Source organism: Oryctolagus cuniculus, chromosome 2 (assembly GCF_051225735.1).
Source record: "Oryctolagus cuniculus isolate XC-2025 breed Fujian yellow rabbit chromosome 2, ASM5122573v1, whole genome shotgun sequence".
NCBI classification, from domain to species: Eukaryota; Metazoa; Chordata; class Mammalia; order Lagomorpha; family Leporidae; genus Oryctolagus; species Oryctolagus cuniculus.
The window spans coordinates 187,873,325-187,899,016 of NC_142868.1; positions in this window are offsets into that span (position 1 = coordinate 187,873,325).

Sequence of the window (25,692 nt, forward strand, 5' to 3'; positions counted from 1 at the left end):
CAAGGTCCCTACACCCCCCGCACCAGGTTGAAGTCCAGCCCATGTTCTTGATCCTCCTCCTCCTGCCTCCTGTCTGCCCTTCTCCCAGGGTGAGATGTCCATCTTTGCAAACAGTAGTTGGTGCTGATATTTCCTTTGTATTTCTGGCTATGATTGGACAATGACAGGTGAATTTGTCAGAGGCTATTAGGACACATCACAGCGAACAAAAGACCCATTGCATGTGCTGGACAGGGAGGTTGGGGGTGGGGTTGGGTGGGTGGGGGACTATACACTCCAGGAAGGCAGTGGACACAGTTGTGTTGATTTCTCTGTGGATCACCTTGATTGTCACACCTCACAGAGCCAGGCTTTCATGAAATAAATACCTACATAAATTAATTAATTAAAAGGTGATCCGATTTTGTCCTTTTAATTAGGTTAAAGGCACAAACCCAAGACGGATTTGGTGATTGTGTCCTATTTCTTTGCTTCTTCATTTAATTGTTCCTTGAAGTCCGCTGTGGGACTTCTGTACCCCACTGGGTGAAGGGTGGGCTTGGCTCCTTACAGAACCCTGGGCAGGGGATGTCCACTCTGGTGCCTAGTGTGAGTGGTCCTGACTGGCATTGCAGCCCAGAGGTCGTCCTCCCTCCTGGATTGCCCACCACGAGCCTCTCTTCTGTAGTAAGATCCTGTTTACAGGAAGCAGGCAATAACAAGTAAGCGTGTCATCAGTAAGGAAAAACATTAGCTCCTGAGAAGCCTCTGACCCACGAGTGCTGGGCAGTTCACAACACAGATAACAGGTTCCTGCTTGTTGGGAAGAGGCTGGGAGATGGGGGTGAAGAGGGATAGGCAAGGCATTGAGGCTGGAGGTCCTGGCTGGTGAAGGCAGAGTGAATGTCTGGTCGCACGTCTGCTCTGTGAGTTGGCTTGGGCAACCCAGTCTCCTGGAGGGCGTTGGGGCTGTGCTGTGATCTCTGCTCCATCCCCTGGCACCTGGCTCAGGGACAGACCTGGAACAGGTGCATCATAAATGGAGTGGGCTTTTCATTTGTTGAATGAATGAAGAAACAGGTAGGATTTGCTTTGATTCTGTCACTGCAAGGAGTGAACATGAAAAGGTCCCCAGCAGAGGCAGAGTCGAGAAGTGCAAATGGCAAGAGTTTCTGGAGCCCAGAGCCAGTACACAGTGCTGAATGGGCCGCAGTGCAGAATGCAGACTTGAAGGGGACCCACTCTGCCCTGAGGGAGGCTCCTGGGTAGCTGGGCAGACACGTTACATGGTAAGTGAGGAACATGGTTCAAAAGTAGGCGTGTTTTTACATCATCAGTAACACGACAAATAGGAATCATATGCTTCCTGATATGTTTCTTGGAAAAGGACATACTATCACTTCTGTGGTATGCTGGCCCAATGTGCATAGCCCGAAACTAATCAGGAGAAAACATCAGAGAAGCCCCAGCTCAGCTGTGTTCAGAAATGTCAGGGCCAGGCAGTGTGTGAGCCTGGATGGGATCCAGGAAGAGAAAGTTAAGAGTCACAAAACTTTTGCTGTAAAGGATACTAGTGGGATAATTAGCAAAAATGTGAATGTGATCTGTAGATGAGATAATGGTATGGTGTCAATATCAGTTTTTGATTTCAAACTCAAAACTGTGGCTGCATAGGAGAATGTCCTTGCTTTAGAAAATGTAGAGGTATTTGGATGTAGGGGAGCATCATGGTCACAACTTACTGTCAAACGGTTCAGTAAAATGTAAATGTGTGTGTTACATGTTTAGAGAGAGAGGGGTAGAACAAATGGCTTAGAGTGTTCATCCTTGGGGAATCTAGGTGCATAAAATAGGAATTCTTTATACTACTGCAACTTTTCCATACATATGATTGTCTTGTTGCAAAATACTGCATCTAAACTTACAGGTATGCACATATATATTCCTCCATGAACGAGAAATAGCACAGCACATTGGTTTCTGGATACAAGCTCTGGAGCCAAATTTCCTGATTCAAATTATGGCTGCCCGACTTGTAATCCGTGTTACTTTTTACTTACACTCTCTGGTGCCTACGTTGACTGGTTGTGAGAATTAAATGAGCTAGCATTGTGACAAGATATGGCAAACATGCAACAAATGCCAGCTCATATTATCCAATATAGTCATCTATAATTACTCATAATTATGTAGTTATAAAGTATGTGGTGTATATATGTTTGTTGGCCCACTGTGCTGCTACATTGTCAGATAATTTACATATTTAATGACTACAAAAATCACATGAAATATCATAGCAGGAAATATTGCCTCTATTGTCTAGTTGTAGGAACGGAGGCCAAGACAAGTCATGAAACGTATCCGACGCCCCACAGCTGATAATTGGCACAGCCTGGCACTGATCCCAGGTGTGCTGAGCAGCAATCCTAGAGGAAATTCTTTCCTGCTGGTGGGGCCAACATCACTGTTCTCATTTGCCCTATTGTCTTGGGACAAACTGCACTTGAGGGGCCTTGCATCATTCATATTTCCTGTTTGTCCATTGTCAAAAGGTGTCATGTGAGTGTGTGTGTGTGTGCCCAGTGGTGGTAGGGGTGAGTGTTGGTTCTCCTAGTAATTACTGATGGGTTCTATGAATCAAAGAAGACAGTGAGTCGCTGATCCTGTGGATGAACACGTCCCTGCCAGGCTGAACTTAATGGTTGTCTTCCGAGGGCTGTAGAATACAATGTCAGGGAGCCTTCCTGTGACTGTCACCTGCTCTGTTCTCACTGCATGGTTTTGTATGATTGTATGAGTCTCAGAACACACTCGGGCACTCTGGTAGCTGTAGATTCTGTTTGCAAGGAGTCTTAACGCACCCTTAGATTCTAATCATCTGTCAAACAAATAATAAAAAAGCAGAAAAGCAACACAGCAGCTTTCTGACAAACAGCCTTCATCTGGACTTCAGATTCCTGCCTCTCTAGGCCTCCTTTTCTGTGGGGTCTCAGCCCGACAGATGTTATGTTATAAACCGATCTGGGGGTGGGGAGGGAGGCACCTCTGAATTTCTTCCCTCTGTTCATTGCTTTACACTTGCATAGCTTGTATTAGACATTTCTATTGCTTCTCTCAACAAGTGTGTGGCAGGGTAGGATAGAGGCTGCAGTTCCTATAGGGTGATATATATAGATGATAAAACTGGGAGATAAAACTGAAGGCAGGTGCCTCCGTCTGGAACCAGTGCTACCCATGCACACTGTCTCTCTAATCCTTTCCTTCCTGTTTTGAAGGTTTTGAGTTATGCAAGTGCTTATGAGTTATGCAAGTGTTTGTTCCCCATCACTTATTATTCATTCCAGCCTATCTCGTCCTGCCTTCTCGGCGGGCATTATCGCACCAGCAGTAAGTCTGAAAGTGCTTAGGCAATGTGGAAACCCCTGACTGGTGGCATGCAAAGCAGGAAAATTGGGAGAACAAATCTCCTGCCAGGAGAATCGCAAGGTGTGTGTTAAACCAATAGAAATGGTGCTGAACGTTCACTCTTGGGCTAAATTTTCTGGAGAAAAGCCTTCTCCATAAGCTTTTCTAATTGAGGTCTGAAAAGGTACTCACTGGTTCAATTGTGGTGAGCGCTGACTACGCTTTGCCAGGCGCTAAGCTCCCCCCACACACACCTCCTCCTCTAGGTGAGAAGCTACCTGTTTTAAGACAATCAGTCTTGGAAATACAGCTTAAAGCCTTGGATTCTGGGCCTTTCTTCACTGTGACCTTTTAAGATCTGACTTGCAGATCTTAGGGCCTACACTTCCTGCCTTGCTGTGACCAGGAATTAAAACAGGTCTGAAAGCCTTTTGTCGACTGCAGAGTGTTCCCCAAATGTAAGATGGTGTCATGGTAATGATAATGTAGTAAAATAATAGAAAAATAACTTCTGGAACTGCTACTTCCTTTATGCTTCTCTTGCTCGTCATAGATTCAAATTACAATGAATAATTCAAGAAATGTCCTATATATAAGTATGAAAATGAATTGAAAGGAACTTAGATTCATTTTTTAAAAAAAGATTTGTTTATTCATTTGAAAGGCAGAGTTACAGAGAGGCAGAGGCAGAGAGAGAGATCTTCCATCCACTGTTTCACTCCCCAGATGGCCACGATGGACAGAACTGTGCCAATCCAAAGTCAGGAGCCAGGAGCTTCTTCTGGGTCTCCCTCGCAGGTGCAGGGGCCCACGGAATTGGGTCATCTTCTACTGCTTTCCCAGGCCATAGCAGAGAGCAGAATCAGAAGTGGAGCAGCTGGGACTCGAACTGGCGCCCACAGAGGAATGCCGGCACTGCAGGTGGCCAGCGCTGGCCCTTAGATTCCCTTTTAACAGTATTTCTATTAAGTCAAAAAGCTCACCCCCAGGGGCTAAAATGAAAAGCCTTTATGCTTTTAACCACTAACTTAGAACATGCTTTCCACTTCTGGCCGTCCTTGAACTAGGTTCAGCTGTGACTTCCTCCGGGTGGCCTTTGTGGACTTCCTACCCACACTCAATCAGATTGGGTAAAATGCTTATCTCTGCTGCAGTAATTCATGGGCTTATTTCTACTGCATGAACCATGTTATAATTACCTGCTTATACGCTCTCTTGCTCTCTACATTGTGTCTAATTTATCTTTGCATCCTGAATGTCTGGTGCCATTCCTGGCATGTTATTTTTGCCTTAGGAAATGTTTTTTTGAATGAATGGCCGAACATTTACCAATTCAAACAAGGTTTGTCTTGTAAATACAATGGGGACTGAGGTTAGGGAAATGTGGTTCACTTTCACCATAAAGGGCTTGCATATTGCACACTAAGACAGTACGGCATGATTTTTTTTTTTTTCCAATCTCTTATGTGATTATCCTCACCCAAGCCCCATTGTCTAGAAAGAAATAAAATGACATTGTAGTTTTGCGTGATTTAATATTTTCTTTACCTCAAACTTGGCTTATTTTCATTATGTGAAAGAGGACTGAAGAATCGGGAGATGCCCTTTTCCTACAGTGTCTCCAGGAATCCTGCCCAGCCTTTGGCGGTTCCCACCGGCATATGAACATAAGGAATCAGTAGGATGTGGATGTATTTGTACATTTTTTCAAAGATTAAATGTGATATAGTATTGGGATTGAACTAAGAAGATTGGAGCCTTGGGTTTTATGCTTTGCCTTGCTACAGGGGATGGAAAGAATATTGTTTCTCCTTAAAATGATTTATTTAAATGGGTAGGCTAGAATTCTACTTAAAACCCAGTGTCTGCATGCACCTGTTTAAGTCAGCTTCTTGTTCTCGCAGGTATTTAGGCATTGAATTTTCCCCATTAGGAGCGTGATTGACACTGTGGTCCTTACAATAACACATGATTATAACTCTGCAAATGGCAATTACATTCAATGGAAACCAGATGTTGTGTGGAATTTGACTCTTTTGGTTTCTTGGTGAAGTAGATGAATTTGTAAAGTAGAAAACCACAATCATTACTCAGATGGACTGTACATGAATTAATGACATAATATCTAAATCATATATGGTTGAAAATAATGATTAACTTAAACTATCAAGATAAGCTAATGAAAAACAGACTCTTAAAAAATTAAAGATGTGTTTTCTTCAATATATATTCTATCCGTATGCTAATAACAAAACCAGGCTTATTTTTACATCTCTTCATCCCCAAGTAAGAAAAAAATATTTAAAAAGAAGCCCTTTTTGGTGGTTAACGTCAGGGAGAAAGTGAACAACGACGATCGCTTTTCTTGGCTGGTGAATTTTGAGAGTGTCTGAAATCAATCTTTTAAAAATATATTGTTGTTAAGGACAGTTAGCAGTGTTTTATGCTGAATTAAACAGAGATAGTATATTTCTAAGGACACATTTGGCATGCATAGGATCAGCTTTATATGCCTGTGCAAAGCATAACTCTCAACTACACCTTGTTTTCTCTCCCCATCTGTCTCCAGAGCCTGTGTGCAAATACGAATGCACACACACACCAATGATCCAATGATGCCTCCGGCCAGGAGGGCAAATCAGCCTCTGCTATGAACCAGCGCTGCCCCTTGAAAAACAGCCTTCGGTGAGCAACCTCCTAAGTGGTTAAGTTTGCAGACCTTGGCCTATCATTTCCACTGTCATGAATTCTCAATGACATCATCACTGTAAAATTAGGAACTCTCTTTCTTTCCCTGCAGATGTGAAAGTTTGACATCGCATTCCATGGTCCCGTGCCACATTTCATCAGCGTTTTTCCTTTATTTCTCCAAAGCCTGTGGCCGCATGTGGCGTGTAGATTGCCAGTGCTGTTTGGGATCTCATATCAAATGCTGCTACCTAATCCCAGGCGGCCCTCCACAAGCCCACACCTGCAGCTCATTGAATCTTCCTGGAGTACAAAGGGCTGATTTACAGCCCGAAGGATCCAGGCACTGGTTGCAGCTGGGGCTCCAGCAGGAAAAGGAAGTTGTTCATCATCGTGTGTGCATTTCATTAACAATAGTGTACCCGATATGTAGCTTATAGAATAATTTCAAATCACTGACAGAGAGCATTATGGCATTTGGCACTACTAGGAAAAATACTTCAGGATGGGCAAATTAAACCTGAGCGTGAGGTTTCCATGCGACCCTCTGGAACTGTGCATGCTGATTTACACTAGGTGGGTTGACCTTGTGTTCTTTTCTGATTCCTTGGGCATTTTCCCATTTCTCATTTCTTTGCCTTTGTCTTTGAAACAGCCCTGGGGTAGAACTGGGATGGTTTTAGCTTTCTGTTCTTTTCAGACATTAGCAAGCAAGTGCTTGGAGTGCCCTGTGCCAAGCATGGTGTCCACAAACAAAGTGTGTAAGCACGTGTCTGTGGAGTTGGTGGAATGGGAGTTCCAGTGACCAGTAGTAGGTCTCTTTCTTCTCTGTGCATTTGTGGCCATGGATGTGAGTGAGCCTCACCCAGACACACATCCCAGGGCTGGCTCCCCAGGACCCTGGGGGAATTAAAAAAAATGGAAGAACCCTTATTCTCTTGCCGGTGGTTGGCTGGGTAAGCATTTGGCTGTCAATTTGCTTTTACCCAAGGAAACCCTCATGGAAATTCCCTGAGGGTGGTGACAATGAGCGGAGGTTAAGGAGGAGGCCCAGCATCCGGCTGAGGTCCCCCTGGCCCTTGGGCAGGCTCTGGGCCTGTCCTCCCTGGGGCCACAGTGTGACCACGAGGTGGAACCCTCCTTCCTCTTTTTTACCAAAGGGGGCTTTAATTGCTGTGACTCCTCAGTTCTTCCCTGGAAATATCCTGCAGATCCCAACTGAGGGATCTGTTAAGAAAGCAGAAAGCCTTGGATTACCTCACACAAAAATGCTTCAGGGGCTGGGGCTCTCCAGGTTTGGGGCCAACTCCTGCATGAGAAGGCTGAGTTGTGATGTGCAGAATGAAAAGGCAAAGATGCCCAATTCATTCTAATGGCAACAGTTTTCTTATGAAGGACAGCATCAAGAAAAATCGCCCCTCTCGAGGGAGAGGGAGAGGGAGAGGGGAGGAAAAGCAAATTTCTTTTCACTTTGTAATGGTAAACAAACTCAGCTCGGAGAGGATCTGATGTGGCCGCGCGGAGCCTGGTTTCCAGTTTCTCTGCATGTGTCAAATGTATCCCTTATGTGAATCATGGTTTAAAAATACTCCTACTCTGTGGGCTCGGGAAATCAATAAGCTTTTATGAGTCTTTCCTTGCTTCACATAATTTCTGATTTCAAACGAAACCCTGGGTATTCCTTGAAGATGTTTATATATTATGCATTTCAAACACGAGCAATTCTTCCAAGGGTTTCCCAAGCATTGTTGCTGGAGTGGTTTCTTGCTTCCCAAGCATTTCCCCCACCCACCCCCTTTCCTTTCTTTTGCTTGAACATAATGCTAATGATTACGAGGCTTCCACATAAATCGAAGCCGGATTTATAAAATGCAATATAAAAATCCTCGGGAAGGAAGATAAATATAACAAGCTATGAAACCACGTTAGTCTCTTCCAGCGCTGGAAAGGCTACAAACAGGGACGTTAATGACCAGGACGTGTGACGTTTCCCAGGTTAGGCGCTTTGGCTCCCAGGCAGGCTGCTTTACGATGAGCTGTCCTGCATTCCTTGATTTCTCTGAAATACAAATCTAATTGCAGATTGGAACATATCCATCCGCTTAGTCTGTAAAAATAATTTTCCCTGAATATTTACCCAAAGCGCATTATTGCTTATACAGTTGTGAAAAGCATTTAGCACTTTATAATCCTATATTTGCTCCTATGTGGGCCTGGGAGTGCACTCTCCTTACAAAACTCACAAATGCCTAGAAGGCTAACAATTTTTACAAAGTGTTCCTCATGGAAAACATCTGGAAGTTTTCCAGAATGGCATTCCAGATGTTATAGTTTTAGCAGTCACAAAAGTGCACTGCGCACTGTGTGTGTGTGCGTGCGTGTGCATTCTTCCTGGTTCTATGTAGTGTGTTCCTTTGTACATATCAAGCTCTCTTTGCTCTACCTCTGGAGCGTTTTAGGTTTGATTTGGTTACAATTTCCCTTCTGGGCGACTCTGCTTGCAGGGCAATTACACACGTGCAAGGAGGGGAGCGTGAGGGGGACTACTGTAACCAAATATGTGCCGGGAGAAGGGATTTTAATTGGTACCTTAAAATTGATTGTTTTAAAACTCTTGGGTTAGAAAGAATAAACACGGGAAAGGGAGCCCTAGAGGTACCATCTACCTTCCCTTGACAAAATTATACTTGAATGAGAAGAGACTGCCTCCACCCATCCCAGCAGCAGGGTGCTGAGCAGAGAGTGAAGGACCAGCGGATGGAGATGAGTGGACAGGACACAGGTCGGTCTCCTTCCAAATTGCTAAGTGCTGCCCAGTGAGGAGAAAAGTCCCTGTTCTTTGCACCCTCCTCTGGCCATCCTCCTCCCTCCCACCTTCGAGGTAGGAGCCTTTCTTTGGCGACTGGCCTGTGGGAGCCCTTGCAGCCCATGGAGACTCAGACAAGAGACCACAATTTGTTCCTAATATCAGTCTCCTCCTTAGCACTGGGGGGGGGGGTGAAGGATGGGGACAAGGAAGAGGGAGAGGAGGAAAAGGGAGGTTGTGATGTGAGGGGTGAGTGAGAATGGAAAGCAGTCCCTGGGCTCTGGGAGCCATGGGGTTTGCTGCAGTGAGCCGTTCTCATCACATGGGGAGATGTGGGAGAGGGATCCACCCCCCACCCCCAACACACACCCAGGAACTGTGCTGAGCACTGCACTGAGCCAGGCTTGTTTCGCATTATGACTCCTCTTCAGGGGAGTGGGGAGCACTCTGGGAGGAGCACAGCCCTGGCCTACGGCAGGTGGTGGAAGTGGCTGTGTTGGTTCTTGGTACGGAGGCAAGGAGGCAGGGAGGGAGGGATACATGAGGGGTGCAGATAGCTGGGTGCCAGCCAGCAGAGGTGAGGATTACACTTGTGGGCATGGGAAAAGGGATGACCCAGGGGACTTGGTCGTTGAGGATAAGTCTCACGAAACTGTTGGGCTGAGAGAGGTAGGGAGACAAGTCCTCCTCCCTGAGTTTCTTTGAACTCAGCCTGCAGATCCCAAGCACTTGCTTCGAGCAGAGGTCTGCAGGATGCAGGGCCTGTCCAGCTCCTGAGGACACAGAATCCTTGCTGGGCACCTCCTCAACTCTTGCAGGCTGCTAGGGCTGGGGACAGACACAGAGCAGAAATGTGCCCTGGATACCAAGCTGTGATAACCTACAGAGCCAAGGCCTGGAACTGCATCTCCCATCACCCCCTGCTCTCTGGTTCCCACAATCACCTGCGCTCATGGTTGGCTTGGAAAGAATCTGCTCCTGGAGGCTGGCCGGGTTCCTGTGTCCTGTGGAGTCCTTCAGTCTTGGGCAAGCCAGGACAGTGGATGCCTCAACTGAAGCACTTCCCCGGCTTCACCCCCAGCTGCCTCAGACAGCTGGTAGTGTTCTTCCTGCTGCCTCCTAGGGTTGCCTAGAGCTGGCTTCTGGGTCTATGTTGATACCTTGAAGTCCCTCCACATGGCTGTGAGATCATAACAGCCAAGTCTTGCTCTTTGAATGGGCACCTAGGAAGTACCCCCCAAGTCTGTTCATCTCCCGGCATCCACAGCCTGGTTCCCCAGAATGCACAAGGGGTGGTTACTGGAAACTTCTCTAAGAAGCCAGAAGTGTGATGTGGCACAATGGAGGAAACAGTGCCAGTGCTGAGAGGGATTCCAGGTCTGGATTCCTGGTCAACTTCCATTTCACCAGTGGGAGTTATTAAATGTCTTCATGTCGTAGTATCCTCATCCATGAATCGGGAACAGCCATTCTTGCCTCTTAGATTTAGTGTGTGGAAAAGCTTAGCGTTGTGTTTGGCATGCATGTCCTGTTTGTTTCTTCTCTGCCTCGGGGACATGCAGAATCATTGCTCAATGTGACATAGACTGAAGAAGTGGCCTGGGATAGCATTTCACCTCACTGAGTTTCTCCCTGAGACTCTTTCTAGTTTGTTCTTCTGGGACACTCTCTACTTCTTTGACCTCCATCACTCTCCTCTTGGGGCCGTATCACATACTCCTCCCTTGATGTGGATGTCATCCAGGGTCCTGTCCCCAGTGTTGGCTCCATTTCCAAATCCAATCCTGTTTTCTCCCATGGCATCAACAGGTTTGGCAAAGATTCCCAGCCAAATATTCACTCAATGTCTACTCTTCTCAACTTTTCTGGATACCACATATTTTTAGCTTAATGATACCACAAGCACAATAATTCTCTGTCTTTGTCGCTCACATTTACTCGCAAATCCAGTTAACAGCCCAGTTTAATTTAATACATGCATATGAGTATTTTTCCAAGTCAAGTCAGTTATGAGAACTGATATCCTCTGTTCTGGTTTATTTAAATTCAGTTCTCCAATAAATTTTTCTTACCATTTATTTTCTTGCCATTGATTCTATATCTCTCCAATCTACCCCATACTTCTCAGTGAGGTCAGAGTTATCTTTTAAAGACTCACTCCTGATAGACCAAACAACTTCCTAATTCTCAAACCATTACTATGTCCATATTGCCTCCAGGAAAAGTCCATGTTGCATACTTTGGCATTTAAGGTCCTTGTCATTTGGGTCTTAATCTCTCGCTTCATGTCCCAGCATTTCTCTCTCCATCTTCTCCCTCCCTCTGCTTTCCAGTGCTGTTGTTTGCCTCCAACCCTTTTCATATGACAACCCTTCAACTTTAACTTTCTCTTCATCACTCATCATTTAACATCCAACCTGATTTCACCTCTTCTGGGTAGGCAAAATGAAATCTGCAGCATTTGTGCATCCATCTGTTGTAGCACTTAACACTTTGTGTTATTGGTTTTCGTTATCCCTGCAACTTCTCTCTGAGCTGCACTGCTTGCAGTGTCTTAGGGTACAGGATGTCTAGTTGAGCAAATGAGCAGAGCCCCAGTGACAGGCAGCTGCACACTCATGAACAGGTTTCCAAAGCCAAGGTGCCATGAACTGGGTCATTCCAAGAACCCATAGGCTATGACCACATGGACACTGCAGTAGAAAACTCTTCAATGAAAGCTTGGAAAACAGACTGGGTGCTTCCCCCAAAGAAGTCATGGGTGGATGGTGAGAATGTCCTCCACCCTCGTGAGGGTGATGAGCTCCAGAGTGGACTTGTCAGGTACAGAATTCTCTCTTCTCATTGATTGAAAACCTCTCTCTCTCTTTTAAAAGATTTATTTATTTATTTGAAAGGCAGAGTTAGAGAGAGAGAGAGAGAGAGAGATCTTCCACCCACGGTTTACTCCCCAGATGGCCACAATGGCCGGAGCTGCGTGGATCCAAAGCCAGGAGCCAGGAGCCTTCTCCAAGTCCCTGACAGGGCCCCAAGGACTTTGACCACCTTCCATGACTTTCCCAGGCCATAGCAGAGAGGTGGATGGGAAGTGGAGTAGCCGGGACTCTAACCAGTGTCCATATGGGATGCTGGCACTGTAGACAGCGGCTTTAATTGCCATGCCACAGTGCCGGCCCCGAAAAAACTTTTCATTAAATGTATTTTGTTGATAATTAAAATAAACTGGGAAAGTTGAACACATGGGTATGATTTTGGAGCAAGATTTGAGAGCTATGACCACATTTTTCATGTCTGTTTCATTTGATTTGGGAAATTGTAAGAACTATAATGAAAAAATTTGATCCTTGTCCTGCATTTTTTATGAATTAAAAGTACTTAAATGTTGTATGACCATCAAACCTTTAATGTGACAGATGAAGGTGTCCGGGCAGTATCAAACTTCAACTAGTGGTTCGACAATATTCCTTCAGGTTGTAAGTAATAGAGTGGATATGGTAGAAACTTATGGATGTTCTTTACTTTGAACTTGCTCTCCTGGTTGTGCCAGGGACCTTTCAGTGGCTGTGCACTGGAGCAGGCACATGAGTTTGAAGCATTGTTACTCAGCACTGACCAATGAAAAGATCAACCCCTCCAACATGTTAACACTCAAGGACACTTGATCAAAACATGAGCTGTGAGACTGAACAAGGTTGACATTCTGCCATCTAGAATATAGGCCAAGGCTATAATTTGTTTAGGTTCAATATGATAAATATGATTGCAGTTTGAAACAACTGATAAAGTCAATATATTTTATAGGAAATTATTCACCTCCAAATTTAATAATGAGTAAGTACTTCCAAATTATACTGCTTACAGAAAGGTGAATCACAATTGTAAAAAATGAAAGCTATAAAATTATGGGAAATAACTTTTGAGATATTCCAGAATGACTTTAATTTATTATCTCTCTCTCTATATGTATATATATGAAAAATTTTATATATATTTATGAATCACAGTGTGGTATTTAAATACATGTACATAATGTTTATTGATCAAAACAGGGTTATCAATATTATCCTTTACTTTTGACATTGTGATTGAAGGCTTGGAGCTTCTTTCTTTGACTTGTTCATATAATGTTAGATAATTAGGTAACTAGTCTCCCCACTATGAATTTGTTCCTTTGTTCTACCTCTTATTTGGTACATACATTTAAAAAATCATGTATGTATGTATGTACATATGTATTTTCATGTACTTGAGAGGCAGAGCAACAGCCACAGCTGAGCCAGGCTGAAGTCAGAAACCCAGACTCTCTTCTCTATTCAGGTCTCCTATGCAGGTGGTGGGTACCAGACACATAAGCCATCGTCTGCTGCCTCACAGGATGCATTAGCAGAAAGTGGACTGGACTACAGGGCACCCAGAACTCAAGCCAGGGACTCTGATGTGGGGTGCAGCCTTCTTGGGTGGCAATTTAGCTCATTTTGCCACAATGCCTTCCCCTATACATTCTTTTAAAGATGGTACTCATGGATAACTTTTTTAAGCTGAGATGGATGAGGTTTATTCATTCAAGGGTTCATGTGCTGGGCCTTAATCCTCAGTGTGGCAGTGTTGATTGAGGTGGCAGCATCCTTGAAGGGGACTTAGTGGACAAGGTCTCTAAGTAATTGGGGGTGTGCCCTCAGAAAGGATTGTGGTACCCTAATCTTTGCTCTGCCTTCCTGTTTGGTGATGTGACTTCTTCCCCTTGCACACACTGTGATCATGAGGCCTTCCTCAAAGCCTCGTGTCCTTTGGACCTTCAGAACTGTGAGCAAAATAAGCATGTTCCTTTCTGAAGTAGCTTATCTTAGGTATTTCAGTATAGTCATAAAAATGGACTAACACAATGTTGATTCCCCAAATTAAGTCAATAGCCTTGGAATATTTTTCTTTTCTGATTTCTTCTCTTTCACAAGATCGTCTACATGGCTTGTGTTTGAACCAATTCTCAGTGATTTTACACTCTCCTTGAGCAGCTTGTCCATCGCTGTGGCATCCACTTGCAGGTGTCATGTTCTAAGTGCAGGAGTTCATCTGGAGGGTAGTCAGAGCACTTGACTCCTACAGAGGTAGGGGAATTTGGGGCGTTCTACCTTGTGGATGTCCAAATGCCTCTCCAGGGATTTTTTGGGAATTAAATGTGTGGCCTATTCTCTGCTTGCTACATTTGTGCTCCCTTCCACGAAGACTTTGTTGTGTAGTTTTGATTAAGGAGACAGGGTGATTCTTAGGCTGTGTCTGTAACCCTCACCGTTACAAACACTGCTTTAAGGCAGCTCTGTCTGCTCCCTGTCTGCTGCCAAACGTTTCTATTCAAAGGTGCTCAGCAGAGCCAGAGAGGCTTCAGTTTAAAATAGCTTTCTTGCTATAAAACTCGCTGGGTTAATGAATCCCTTTTATCCTGTTATATTTTAAGACCAAACAGTGTATGAACTATGTCAAAAGAATGTTACAGACAAATCAATGTCATTAGAGTCCAGAGGGTAAGAAGCATTGTGTGTCCAGGGGTGCAAGGAAAGGACCTGAGAGGCCTTCCCCAGAGGTGGAGAACACACACAGTCCACCTTGAAGGAGGAACAAGGTCTGCCCAGCCAGAGGGCGAGTGAAACGAGTGTGAGCTTGGGAGGGGGAGGGTGCAGCAAGAATGGGATGTCATTGAGGATGCAGAGGAAATGAGCCCAACTCAGAGTCCAGTGGGAGCCCTGGATACCAGGAGGAGAAACAATCACCTTGCCATCTGCACTGGTGGATTCATAAAACATCCTCTCTTTTTGAAACAGTGCCTTGTACCTTTATGGACACAGAACAGGAATTTGTCCGATGACTCCTCAGGGAAGGTGCTCTCCCACTTAGTTAATCCACACCGTGCCTGATGCTCTGCTAGGAAACCAGTAATACCTATTGATGGACAAGTTCTGTCCTATTCCCCCACGGTCTTCTTTTAAGGCTTCTGGAAAGGCTGCCTGTCTTCTCTTTCTGACCTCGGCACTCAGTCACCTCCATCTTCTCACTGCCAGACTTTCCAAGGCTGCCATTCCCCGTCTCGCCTCCCTCTAGTTTTGCTCCTTGTGAGCCCTGATTAGAGGTAAAGCCACAGAGCAGGCCCCTTGGGCTGCTGTCTTTGCCTCCACGCCTCCCTGCATAGAGGCATCTGGTTCTCATTCTCTTCCTGATGCACTGGTCTCCACTTTCACCTTGCTGTGTTTACGTATATATTATGCCTATTTGAACCTCAGAGTTCCTAACCAGTTTTGCCCTCTACTACATACTTCCTGTAATAAAGTAGCATCCACAGAAAACCTGAATAGGGTTGGACAAATTGAGAAGAGCTTGCGTATGGTTCAAAATTTAACCAGAGCAAAACTTCAATAGCTGGAGAGATGTGAACAGGTCAGACCCTTTCAATGGGTGCATGCATAGCTTCAATTCTTGGACAATCTTTGTGGAATCTGTTTACCCCTGAAATGGGATTTGAATTTATGTATGGGCACATGCATTCTTCTGCAGATGGGATGCAAAGTTTGTATAATTTCTCAAACAGATCTATGACCCAAGAGGTTACAATGCTGCTATCATGAGAAAGCGGCATTTGCTTAATGGTTAAGGTGCCAGCATCCCACTTTGGAGTATCTGGATTTGATTCCCAACTCCAGATCCTGATTCTGGCTTCCTACCAGTAGCACTAGGTGGTGGTTGAAGTAATTGTATTTTTGCCACCCATGTGGGAAACCTGGATCGTGTTCCCAGATCCTGGCTCTGGCCCTGACCCAGTCCCAGTTATTGCAGGTATTTGGGGGAGTGAGCAAGCAGATGAGAGCTTAGTCTCTCTCTGCCTCTCACATAAATAAATACAAATTTTATTAACCCACCATCATGGATCTTTCTATGTGGTCATTTGTAATAATTGTCTTATTACTACAAGGAAGCTAAAGCTACCGAGGGAAGGTACTTTCCCAAATCACCAAATAGTAGGGACAAAAGTGAAACCAAGACAGACTGGGTGCATGTTTCAGCCACCACCCACCCTTCCCCCAAATGTGAAGCCCTGGTCACCTGTTGGATTGCTTAAGTGTGCCAAGGATACCGGTTGAAGTACATGTTTTGTTTTGTTTTTGCTGTGGGTACCAATAGCAGGGAAAATTACTTAGAATGAACATTCTCATTCGTGGCTGGAATAAGTTTCTGGAAGCTTGCAGAAATCCTGCTGCCCAGGTTACAGACTAGCCCAGCTCAGTTGAAACTTGGGATAGGACTAGGGCTCCAATAGTTTTCAAGGCTTCTCATGTGAGTCCAATGTGCGTCAAATTTGAAAACCATTAACCTATAGCCTGAATTCTGGCCCCAATCTGGCCACACACGAGTTCAGTACATTGACTCTTGGTGATTTCAAAGGCCTAACTGACCCTGCATGAATCATCAGGATCGGCCTTTCCTCTTTGGTGCTCATCAAAGCCCAGCTCCTGGGATAGCAACTAGCCAGAAATGCCTTCTCCTTTGCCTATTCCCCATGGAACACTGTGGTTAGCTGTATATGAATCTCAACCCATCTTCCTCTGCTGTTCTCTCGCTCCCTGTGTCTGGCCCACAAGAGTTGCCCAGCAGATGTTTCTGAATGGATGGCATGGGTACATGAACACAGGATCTTAGGATGCCATGTACTTCCTAGACATCTCTTCACCCCCTGCTTTTCAGATCAGTGTGCCCCTGAAGACATGACACTCTTTTAGTCTCCAAAATTAATTTCTAGCACAATCACTAGACCAAGATGGTTTCCCGGGATTCTTTCCGTTCTCTTAATGAAGGAGAAAAGGGAAGGAAAACAGGAATGTTTACTTAATTCTAATCTGTAAACAGTGTTATTTACAAACTCTAGGCTGGAAAGAGTGGAAGTGAGCTAATTTGTTTTGGAGGGCTCAATCCTCCTTTGACACTTAAGCTGCTATTCTACTTGTGCCCATCTCAACCTGGGCATGTCTTGGGTTTTGATGTTTCACAGAGCTGCTGTTCAGGGGTAACTGCTGCTCAGCCTCTGGCCAGAGCAGACCTCAAAGTGTTTGGCTGCAGCAGTCACCTTTACTGTACCCTTGGGTGGCTCTAATATTCTAATGTCTTATCTGGTGATTATTCAGCAGCCAATACCACCCACCCCAGATAGGAAGTCAAGGCACAAAATAACAAGACCAAGACTTGTATGATTGCAGAATGCATGTTCTTGGTCATTACTCTCTAAAGCCACATTAAACCATGTGTGTTGCAATGCGGCACCTACCCACCTGGCCCTGTGCTGAGGTTCAACCTTCATTAGTGTTCCATTACGGTGGGATCAGAGAAATGGTTTTATTTAAGGATATTTTCCTTGTGAGTGCTGTACACAGAGTCTTCTGAACAAGATACTAAGATGTTGGCGTTCCTCATTTCCATTGAACTGACCAATGAAATATACAAATTTACAAAAATCCGAAAAACATGGGTCAATGCCTATCACATGCTGTAATACCAAAGAATTTCTTATATTTTAAAGTTTTTAAATATATTTTTATTTTATTTGAGACAGAAAGAGACACAGAGGTAAAAACATAGAGATCCAGAGTGGCCGAAAGAGAGCAAGTAAGCTTCCATCTTCTGTTTCACTCCCACGTACTTTCAACAGCCAGGGCTTGGCCAGGGCCAAAATAAGGGCCTGGAACTCCATCAGGGTCTTCCCACATGGGTGGCAGGGACCCAAGTACTTGAGCCATTACCTGCTGCCTTCACAGGTGCTCATTAACAGGAAGCTGGATCAGAGCACAGAACAGCTGGGGCTCGAACCAGACGAGCCAGTATGGGATGCAGGCATCTCAAGTGGTGACTTAGCCACTGTGCCAAAAGCTCATGCTGGAATTTCTGAAATCTCAATGATAGTATTTTGACTAAAAAGAAAAAAGCTATGTGGTGCATGATAAGAGAAGACAAAGCATGGTGGGAATTATATTGAGGTGGCATGGGTAGCATCTTGAGTTAGAGAGGTAGTTGCTGGAGATGAAATCAGGACACAGGTGCCTTCCATGCACAGGATTCCAATTGCTTTTCTGTGCAAATGTGGGATTGTTTTTCCAAAAATTGTTTTGTGGAGTTCTGGAATTTACTCCTGAAACATATGACTGTTGACATATGAAGAATTCACTGTCATGTCAGAGTTGTCTCCAGCAGAGACAGATTCCACGTGGTTGGATGAGATCGCTTTACTGGTGTTTCAGGTAGAACAACATTTAGGCTAAGAATTAACCTTTGAGTACTATGTTGGCTTTATCCTTTATATTTAATGTTTTCCTTCCAAGTTTCGTTGCCTTTGCAATTATCAATTGAATTTCTTTATTGACTATAAAGTTACTTCAGAGGCTTTTTAAAAAAAACTTTCTATAGCTTTCATTCCTAATTTCAGCAATTTGGGAATGCTATTGTAATTTCTATTTTTATCGAGCTCTGGTTGATATGGCTATAACTTATGTATTTTGAATTCTGGCAAGTTTTATTTATTGCCTAATCGTGAATCCAAATTCAAAATACTTCATAAGGATATATTCTCAATGGAATGTCAAGTTTAATCTCACCCTCCTCCTGTCTCTCTGTCATCTATCTCTTTTCATAATCTTACTAATTAAGTGGCTTACTCTGTAACATTCTATTTTTGATTATCATACATTATGAGTATCATATTAAATTTTCTCATGATAGCATTGCTTACAATTAAAATATATTTTTGAAAGTATTACCTAAATATGAAGTCATGTAACACATAAGTTTTATGACATACACTATCATTGCTAATAATCAATACAAAAGTATTATTCTACTCATTTAATGTTTTGTCTTTTTTTGTATTCTTGTTGATTTTATTTGCATTTATCTGACACATCTAAACAAATCCTTTGTCTTTTAATTTTTCTATGTCATTTATTTTTGTTTCACTTACTGTACATAGATTTTTGAACTCACTAATCTGAAGATTTTGTTATTAAGAACATTCAATCTTCCCCTACTAATTTGTTTATTGCTTTACATAAAATATATTCATATTTTTCACTGTTCTAATTTTTGTTGTGTGGACTTATTTTCTTTTGCAGATATTTGCAAAATAAATATTATTGTAATTAATTCTATAAGGGATGACCCTAAAGTTATTCAATGACAATCTTTTTTTTAACTTTTATTTAATTAATATAAATTTCCAAAGTACAGCTTATGGATTACAATGGCTTTTTCCCCCTCATAACTTCCCTCCCATCCACAACCCTCCCCTCTCCCGCTCCCTTTTTCCTACCATTCACATCAAGATTCATTTTCAATTATCTTTATATACAGAAGATCAATTTAGCATATATTAAGTAAAGCTTTCAACAGTTTGCACCCACACAGACACACAAAATATAAAATACTGTTTGAGTACTAGTTATAGCATTAAATCACAATGTACAGCACATTAAGGATAAAGATCCTACATGAGGAGTAAGTGCACAGAGACTCCTGTTGTTGACTTAACAAATTGACACTCTTTTTTATGATGTCAGTAATCACCCTAGGCTCTTGTCATGAGTTGCCAAGGCTATGGAGGCCTTTTGAGTTCGCCAACTCTGATCATATTTAGACAAGGTCATAGTCAAAGTGGAAGTTCTCTCCTCCCTTCAGAGAAAGGTACCTCCTTCTTTGATGACCTGTTCTTTCCACTGGGATCTCACTCGCAGAGATCTTCCATTTAGGTCCTCTCTCTTTTTTTTTTTTTTGACAGAGTGTCTTGGCTTTTTTATTTCATGCCTGAAATACTCTCATGGGCTTTTCAGCTGGATCTGCACGCCTTAAGGGCTGATTCTGAGGCCAGAGTGCTGTTTAGGACATCTGCCATTCTATGAGTCTGCTGTGTATCTCGCTTCCCATGTTGGATCGTTCTCTCCCTTTTTTATTCTATCAGTATTAGCAGACACTAGTCTTCTTTTTGTGATCCCTTTGACTCTTAATTCTATCATTATGATCAATTGTGAACAGAAATTGATCACTTGGACTAGTGAGATGGCATTGGTACATGCCACCTTGATGGGCTTGAATTGGAGTCCCCTGGCACATTTCTAACACTACCATTTGGGGCAAGTCTGATTGAGCATGAATGACAATCCTAATGTATATTAAAACAACACATTTACTGCTTTTATTTGTGAAGGTGAAGTGTTGGTGCTTTTGTGATAACCCCCTCTCCAAAGAAAGAAGTTTTAAAACTTGTTAAACTATCACTTTCAAGAAGGTATAGTGTTGCTAATGAATTATTTTAACTGGGAAATATGAACTAACTATAATACCACATAAACATTTCAGAGGATTGAAAATAAGTAAGCATTAGATAAGTCATCTTATGAATCTTGTATAACTGATAATGATCATTTCTACTTTATGTAGGTTTTATGAAGTGAAATACCAAATATAATGTTCTTAGTACAGTGTCTGGCATATATTGGGTGCTTATTACTTAAATCGATAAAAGCTCAAAAAGGCATTCAATAATACTCATTCCTTTTCTTTTTAAATTTTTAAAAATATTTTATTTATTTATTTGAGAGGTAGAGTTACAGACAGTGAGAGGGAGAAACATAGAGAAAAGTCTTCCTTCCGTTGGTTCATTCCCTAAATAGCCGCAACGGCCAGAGTTGCACCAATCCAAAGCCAGGAGCCAGGTGCTTCTTTTTGGTCTCTCTCGTGGGTGCGGGGTCCAAGCACTTGGGCCATCTTCTACTGCTTCTCCAGGCCATAGCAGAGAGCTGGATTGGAAGAAGAGCAGCCAGGACTAGAACCAGGGCCCATATGGGATGCCAGCGCCGCAGACGGAGGATTAACCTACTGTGCCATGGCGCTGGCCCCAATATTAATTCCTTTTCAAAGAGAATTTATGAGAGAGAGAGAGATGAATCTATCTATTTATTTACCCTCTAAATGTCCGCATTGGCCCCAGCTGTGCCAGGGTCAAAGCCACGAGCCAGGAACTCAATCCTGGTGTTCCACATGGGTGGTAGAAAACCAATAACTTGAACCATCATTGCTCCTCCCAGTGTCTGCAGCACAGGAGGCTGCCATTATGAGCTGGAGCAGGGATTTGAACTCAGGCACAGCCACTCATGTGGAATGTGGTTATCTTAATTATTGAGCTAAATGCCTACCTCTAAACATTTATTCTTGGTTAAGTTCTTTAAAATTGTGAGCAGTTTGTTAAATGTACTTCAAAATTCATTTTATAAAACCACCACAACACGTAGTTTGACTTCAGTTGCTTTGTACATATGGCTTCCTCCTGAAAATCACCTGGAATTTTTATTCAAAATACAGATTCCTGGACTTCACTCCATATTAATAAGCCAGAATTCCCAGGAGAGGAGCCTGATATGTTTTTAACATTTTTAAAAAAGATTTTATTTATTTATTTGAGAGGTAGAGTTACAGACAGTGAGAGGGAGAGATGGAGATAAAGATCTTCTATCCACTGGTTCTACTCCCCAAATGGCCTCAATGGATGGAGCTGTGCTGATCCAAAGCCAGGAGCCAGGAGTTTCTTCCAGGTCTCCCACATGGATGCGGGGGCCAAAGGCTTGGGCCATCTTCTACTGCTTTCCCAGGCCATAGCAGAGAGCTGGATTGGAAGTGGAGCAGCCATGACTAGAACTGGTGTCCATATGGAATACCGACATTGCAGGTGGAGGATTATCCTACTGTGCCACAATACTGGCTCCAGCATTTTTAAAAACAAACAAACGAACATCCAGGTGGTTATTGGTATTAACAATATCTGGATATCACTATGGATCTAACACTGGGACCCTTAGACTTCATCAGTTTGCTTTATTTTAAGTCTAATATGTGGAAATATTTATTGCATGGAATCATTAAGACCCTTTGACTTCAAAGAAAACGATAATGTTAAAATTAGTTTGAAGGATCCTTTAAAAAATGTTTGAAATGGTGCAAACCTCACCAATATCTAACACTGTTTGCAGCAGAGCAGCAGACAAAGCTGTCCCAATAAAATCAGGAACAAGCAGTATTTATCTTCTGGGTATGGTTTATTTCACTCAACATGATGTCCTCCAGTTGTGTCCATTTTGCTGCAAATGACAGAATTTAATTCCTTTTTATAGCTGAATAATATTCCATTGTATATACATGGCATATTTTCTTTATCCAGTCATCTGATGATGGACACCTTGGCTGGTTCCATATTTTAATTTTTGTGAACAGTGCTGCTATGAACATGGTGCAGGCACAGGCGTCTCTTTGAAACAATGTGTTCAAGTCATATGGCAAGTCTGTTTCTAGTTTTTTTGTAAAGAAATCTCTGCACTATTTCCACAGGGGGTGCACTAACTTACATTCCCACCAATGGTGAGTAAGTGTTCCCCTTTGTCCATATCCTTGCTAGCGTTTGTTACCCTCTGTGTTTGGGACTTCAGCCATTCTGACAGGGATGAGGTGATATGTCATTGTGGTTTTGATTTGCATTTCCTTGATGGCTAGTGATGTTGAACATTTTTTTTCATATATTTCTTGGTCATTTGTGTTTCTTCTTTTGAGAACTGTCTATTGAAGTCCTTTGTCCATTTCCTAACTGGATTGGTTGCTTTTGTTGTTGTTTATAAGTTGCTGATATATTTTGGGTATTAATCCTTTGTCAGGTAGGTGGCTTGAAAATACTTTTTTTTTGATTTTGTTGGATGTCTTTTCACTCTATTGATCATTTCTTTTGTTGTGTAAATGCTTCTGGGTTTGATATAGTCTGTTTTGTTGCCTGTACTATGGGGATCTTGTCCAAAAAATCACCCTCTACAGCAATGTTTTGGAGTGTTTCCCTTACATTTTCTTGCAGTCAATTCATAGTCTCTGGTCTTTGATCCACCTTGAATTGGTTTCTATATATGGTGAGAAGTGTGGATCTAATTTCATTCTTCTAGACATACACAGCATTTTGCCAGCAGCATTTGTTGAAGAGATTGTCCTTACTATACTGTATGGTCTGAGCACTTTTGTCAAAAATCATTTAGCTGTATGCATGTGGATTAATTTCTGGGCTCTGTGTTCTGTTTCATTGATAAATGTGTCAGTTTTTATGCAGGTACCATGCTGTTTTAATTACTATAGCTTTATAATATGCTTTGAAATCAGCTATTGTGATGCCTCCAGCTTGACTTTTCTTGTTCAGGATCACTTTGGCTGTTCTGGGTCATTTGTGATTCAATATGAATTTTAGGTTTGCTTTTTATAATTCTCTAATGAATGTCATCAGAATTTTGATAGGGATTATATTGAATCTGTAGATTGCTTTAGATAATATAGACATTTTAATGATATTGATTCCTCTGATTCATGAGTGAGAAATATCTTCCCTTTTTTGTGTCCTTGATAATTTCTTTCATCAATATATGATAATTGTCATTGTGGGATCTTTCACTCCTGTGGTTAAATTTATTCATAAATATTGTATTTTTTTGTGGCTATTGTGAATGGGATTTCTTTCTGTGAGTTTATCATTAGCATACAAAAAACCTACTTTTTTGTATGTTTCTTTTGTAACCTGCAACTTCACTGAATTGGTTTATCAATTCTATCATCTTTTTGGCAGAGTGGTTGTGATCATCACTATAACTCAACTCTGATGGTTGAGAGGTCAGGTCAAGTCCTGAGCAGCGGGTGCTGGATGGTGACCCCAGTTCTTCATCTAACTAGTTATTCTATAGTTGGCATGCTGCTTACCTCTCTTTGCCCCAGTTTTATCAACCCTAAAATGGGAATAATAATAGTGTCCACCTATAGGATGTGAGGATGAAGTGAGGTGATGATGGTGTGATAAGAACAGTGTGACTTGCCCAAGGGCATCTGTAGTTACTGTGTACTCTATAGTTACTGTGAACCCTGGCTTTGGGACTCAGCCCAGCACTTTTCTCCCTTTGGACCACTCAGCTGCTTGGAAGATTTGAAGCATGAGAAGCAAACAGCAGAGAGAGTTGATGTCCAGCACAGTACAGCACCCTGCAAGCCCAGAGGGTGAGTACCCACACTTCCTGACCGTCGTCTTGCCTCCCAGGGGGACTTGGACAAGAATCTCCTAGCACCTCCAACTCAGTGGGGGACACTGCAGAGCATATGGAAGAGAGTGGCACCTGGACCCCTGTCCCAGTCTCCTCCATTCACAACCATTCATAACTGGAAGGGAGCAGCAGGCCTCGTTCCTGGAATCTAGGGCCACCCCTGCACGGGGACCCTCCCTGGAGTGAGTGGTGCTGCAGAAGTACTCTCCTAGCAGGGACGGTTTGAACCTTTCATCACCGAAACCACAGTTCCTGAATGGAGTAAATTAATTCTGTGGGTCTCAACTCACAGGTTGGAGCACCCTTGCCTCACATAAATGAATCACATTAGTTTTCCACACTTTGATGGCTGACCACATGCCCCTGTCCAGGCAGGCAGGAAATGCCATTGATGTGGGAACCTAAATGGGCTCTGAATGGGTAGGGCCTTTGCAGGCCCCCACAGCTGGGTCACAGCTACAGCAGCCAGGTGCTGTTGGGAAGTGTTTGTTAGGTAAATGAGGGAGCAGGTGAAGGAAGGTGTGAACAGTGACACAAAAAGCTTTCTTGGTGTCCTTAACATGCTGGATTTTTAGGCTCATTCATTTGTCAGAGAAGTCTCACCTCTGCTATGAGGGTAGGTCAAAATTGCATCTGCTCCTGCAAGAAACAAACACATGGAGGCAAAGGCTCAAAAAGGAAGAGGGCTCTTGGCTCCCAGCCCTGATTTGCCTCTGGTAGCTGTCTGACGTGGGCAGGTGAGGGGGAGTCTTAGGTTTCTGTAGGTTGAGCTTGGTGACACCCACTCTGCCCATCCCACTGGAGGTTGTAAGGTACACAAGACTGCTCCTGCAGAAATGCTGCTGAGGAAACTGTCTTAGTTCTTCCTCTCTGTCCATGGCTGACACAGGAAAACTGCTCAGTTCATTCTTCTTGAATGCACAGGGACATGAAAGAGCCCTAGAAGCATGATCAACCCTAACTCCTTCCTTTTCCTTCTGTTTTTCCTTCTCTTTCTGCTACTACTCTGTAACTTTGAGAAGGACAAGAAGGTATCTTATTCACCACCATGCCCCTTGAGTCCAGTGGGCAACTGGCTTCGGATCTTAGAGTGAAATTAGTAAATGCAGGTTGGAGGTGGTAGTGTTAGAGAGAAACTCTGAAGCACCAGGTCTTTCCCTTGATCTAGGTTTATTTACCCTGAAAAATTCTGCTTGGTGTTAAGTGTATTACAGTTTATTTTATCTATGAACTTTGTCTCTTCCTTATGCTTGGAGGCCCCCAGGAAAGGGACACTACAACGAAGAATATGGAGACCTATAGCTCTGTGGGATCTTAAAAAAGTTTGTGGAAAATGCATATCATAAAAAACTATGTATGAATTTCAGTGTTTTTTTTTTTAACCAAGATAAATCTGTCTTCAATTCCATTTTCCATGAGCTTTTTGAAGTATACTCATACAGGTCTCATACATATTTTAAAACACAATATTCTTTTTTATTGTTTTAAAAGCCATAAACATGAATGTTTGAAAACTTGGAAATTTTAAAATAATAGAAAGAAAGAAAGAAAGACAAAAGGAAGAAAGAAAAAACGATCTTCACTCTAATCCTATTATCCAAGGACTATTCAACATTAGAGAATTTTAATTTTATTTGAATTTAGTAGGCTAATAAGGAATTGAATAAATTACTTGGCTCCTAA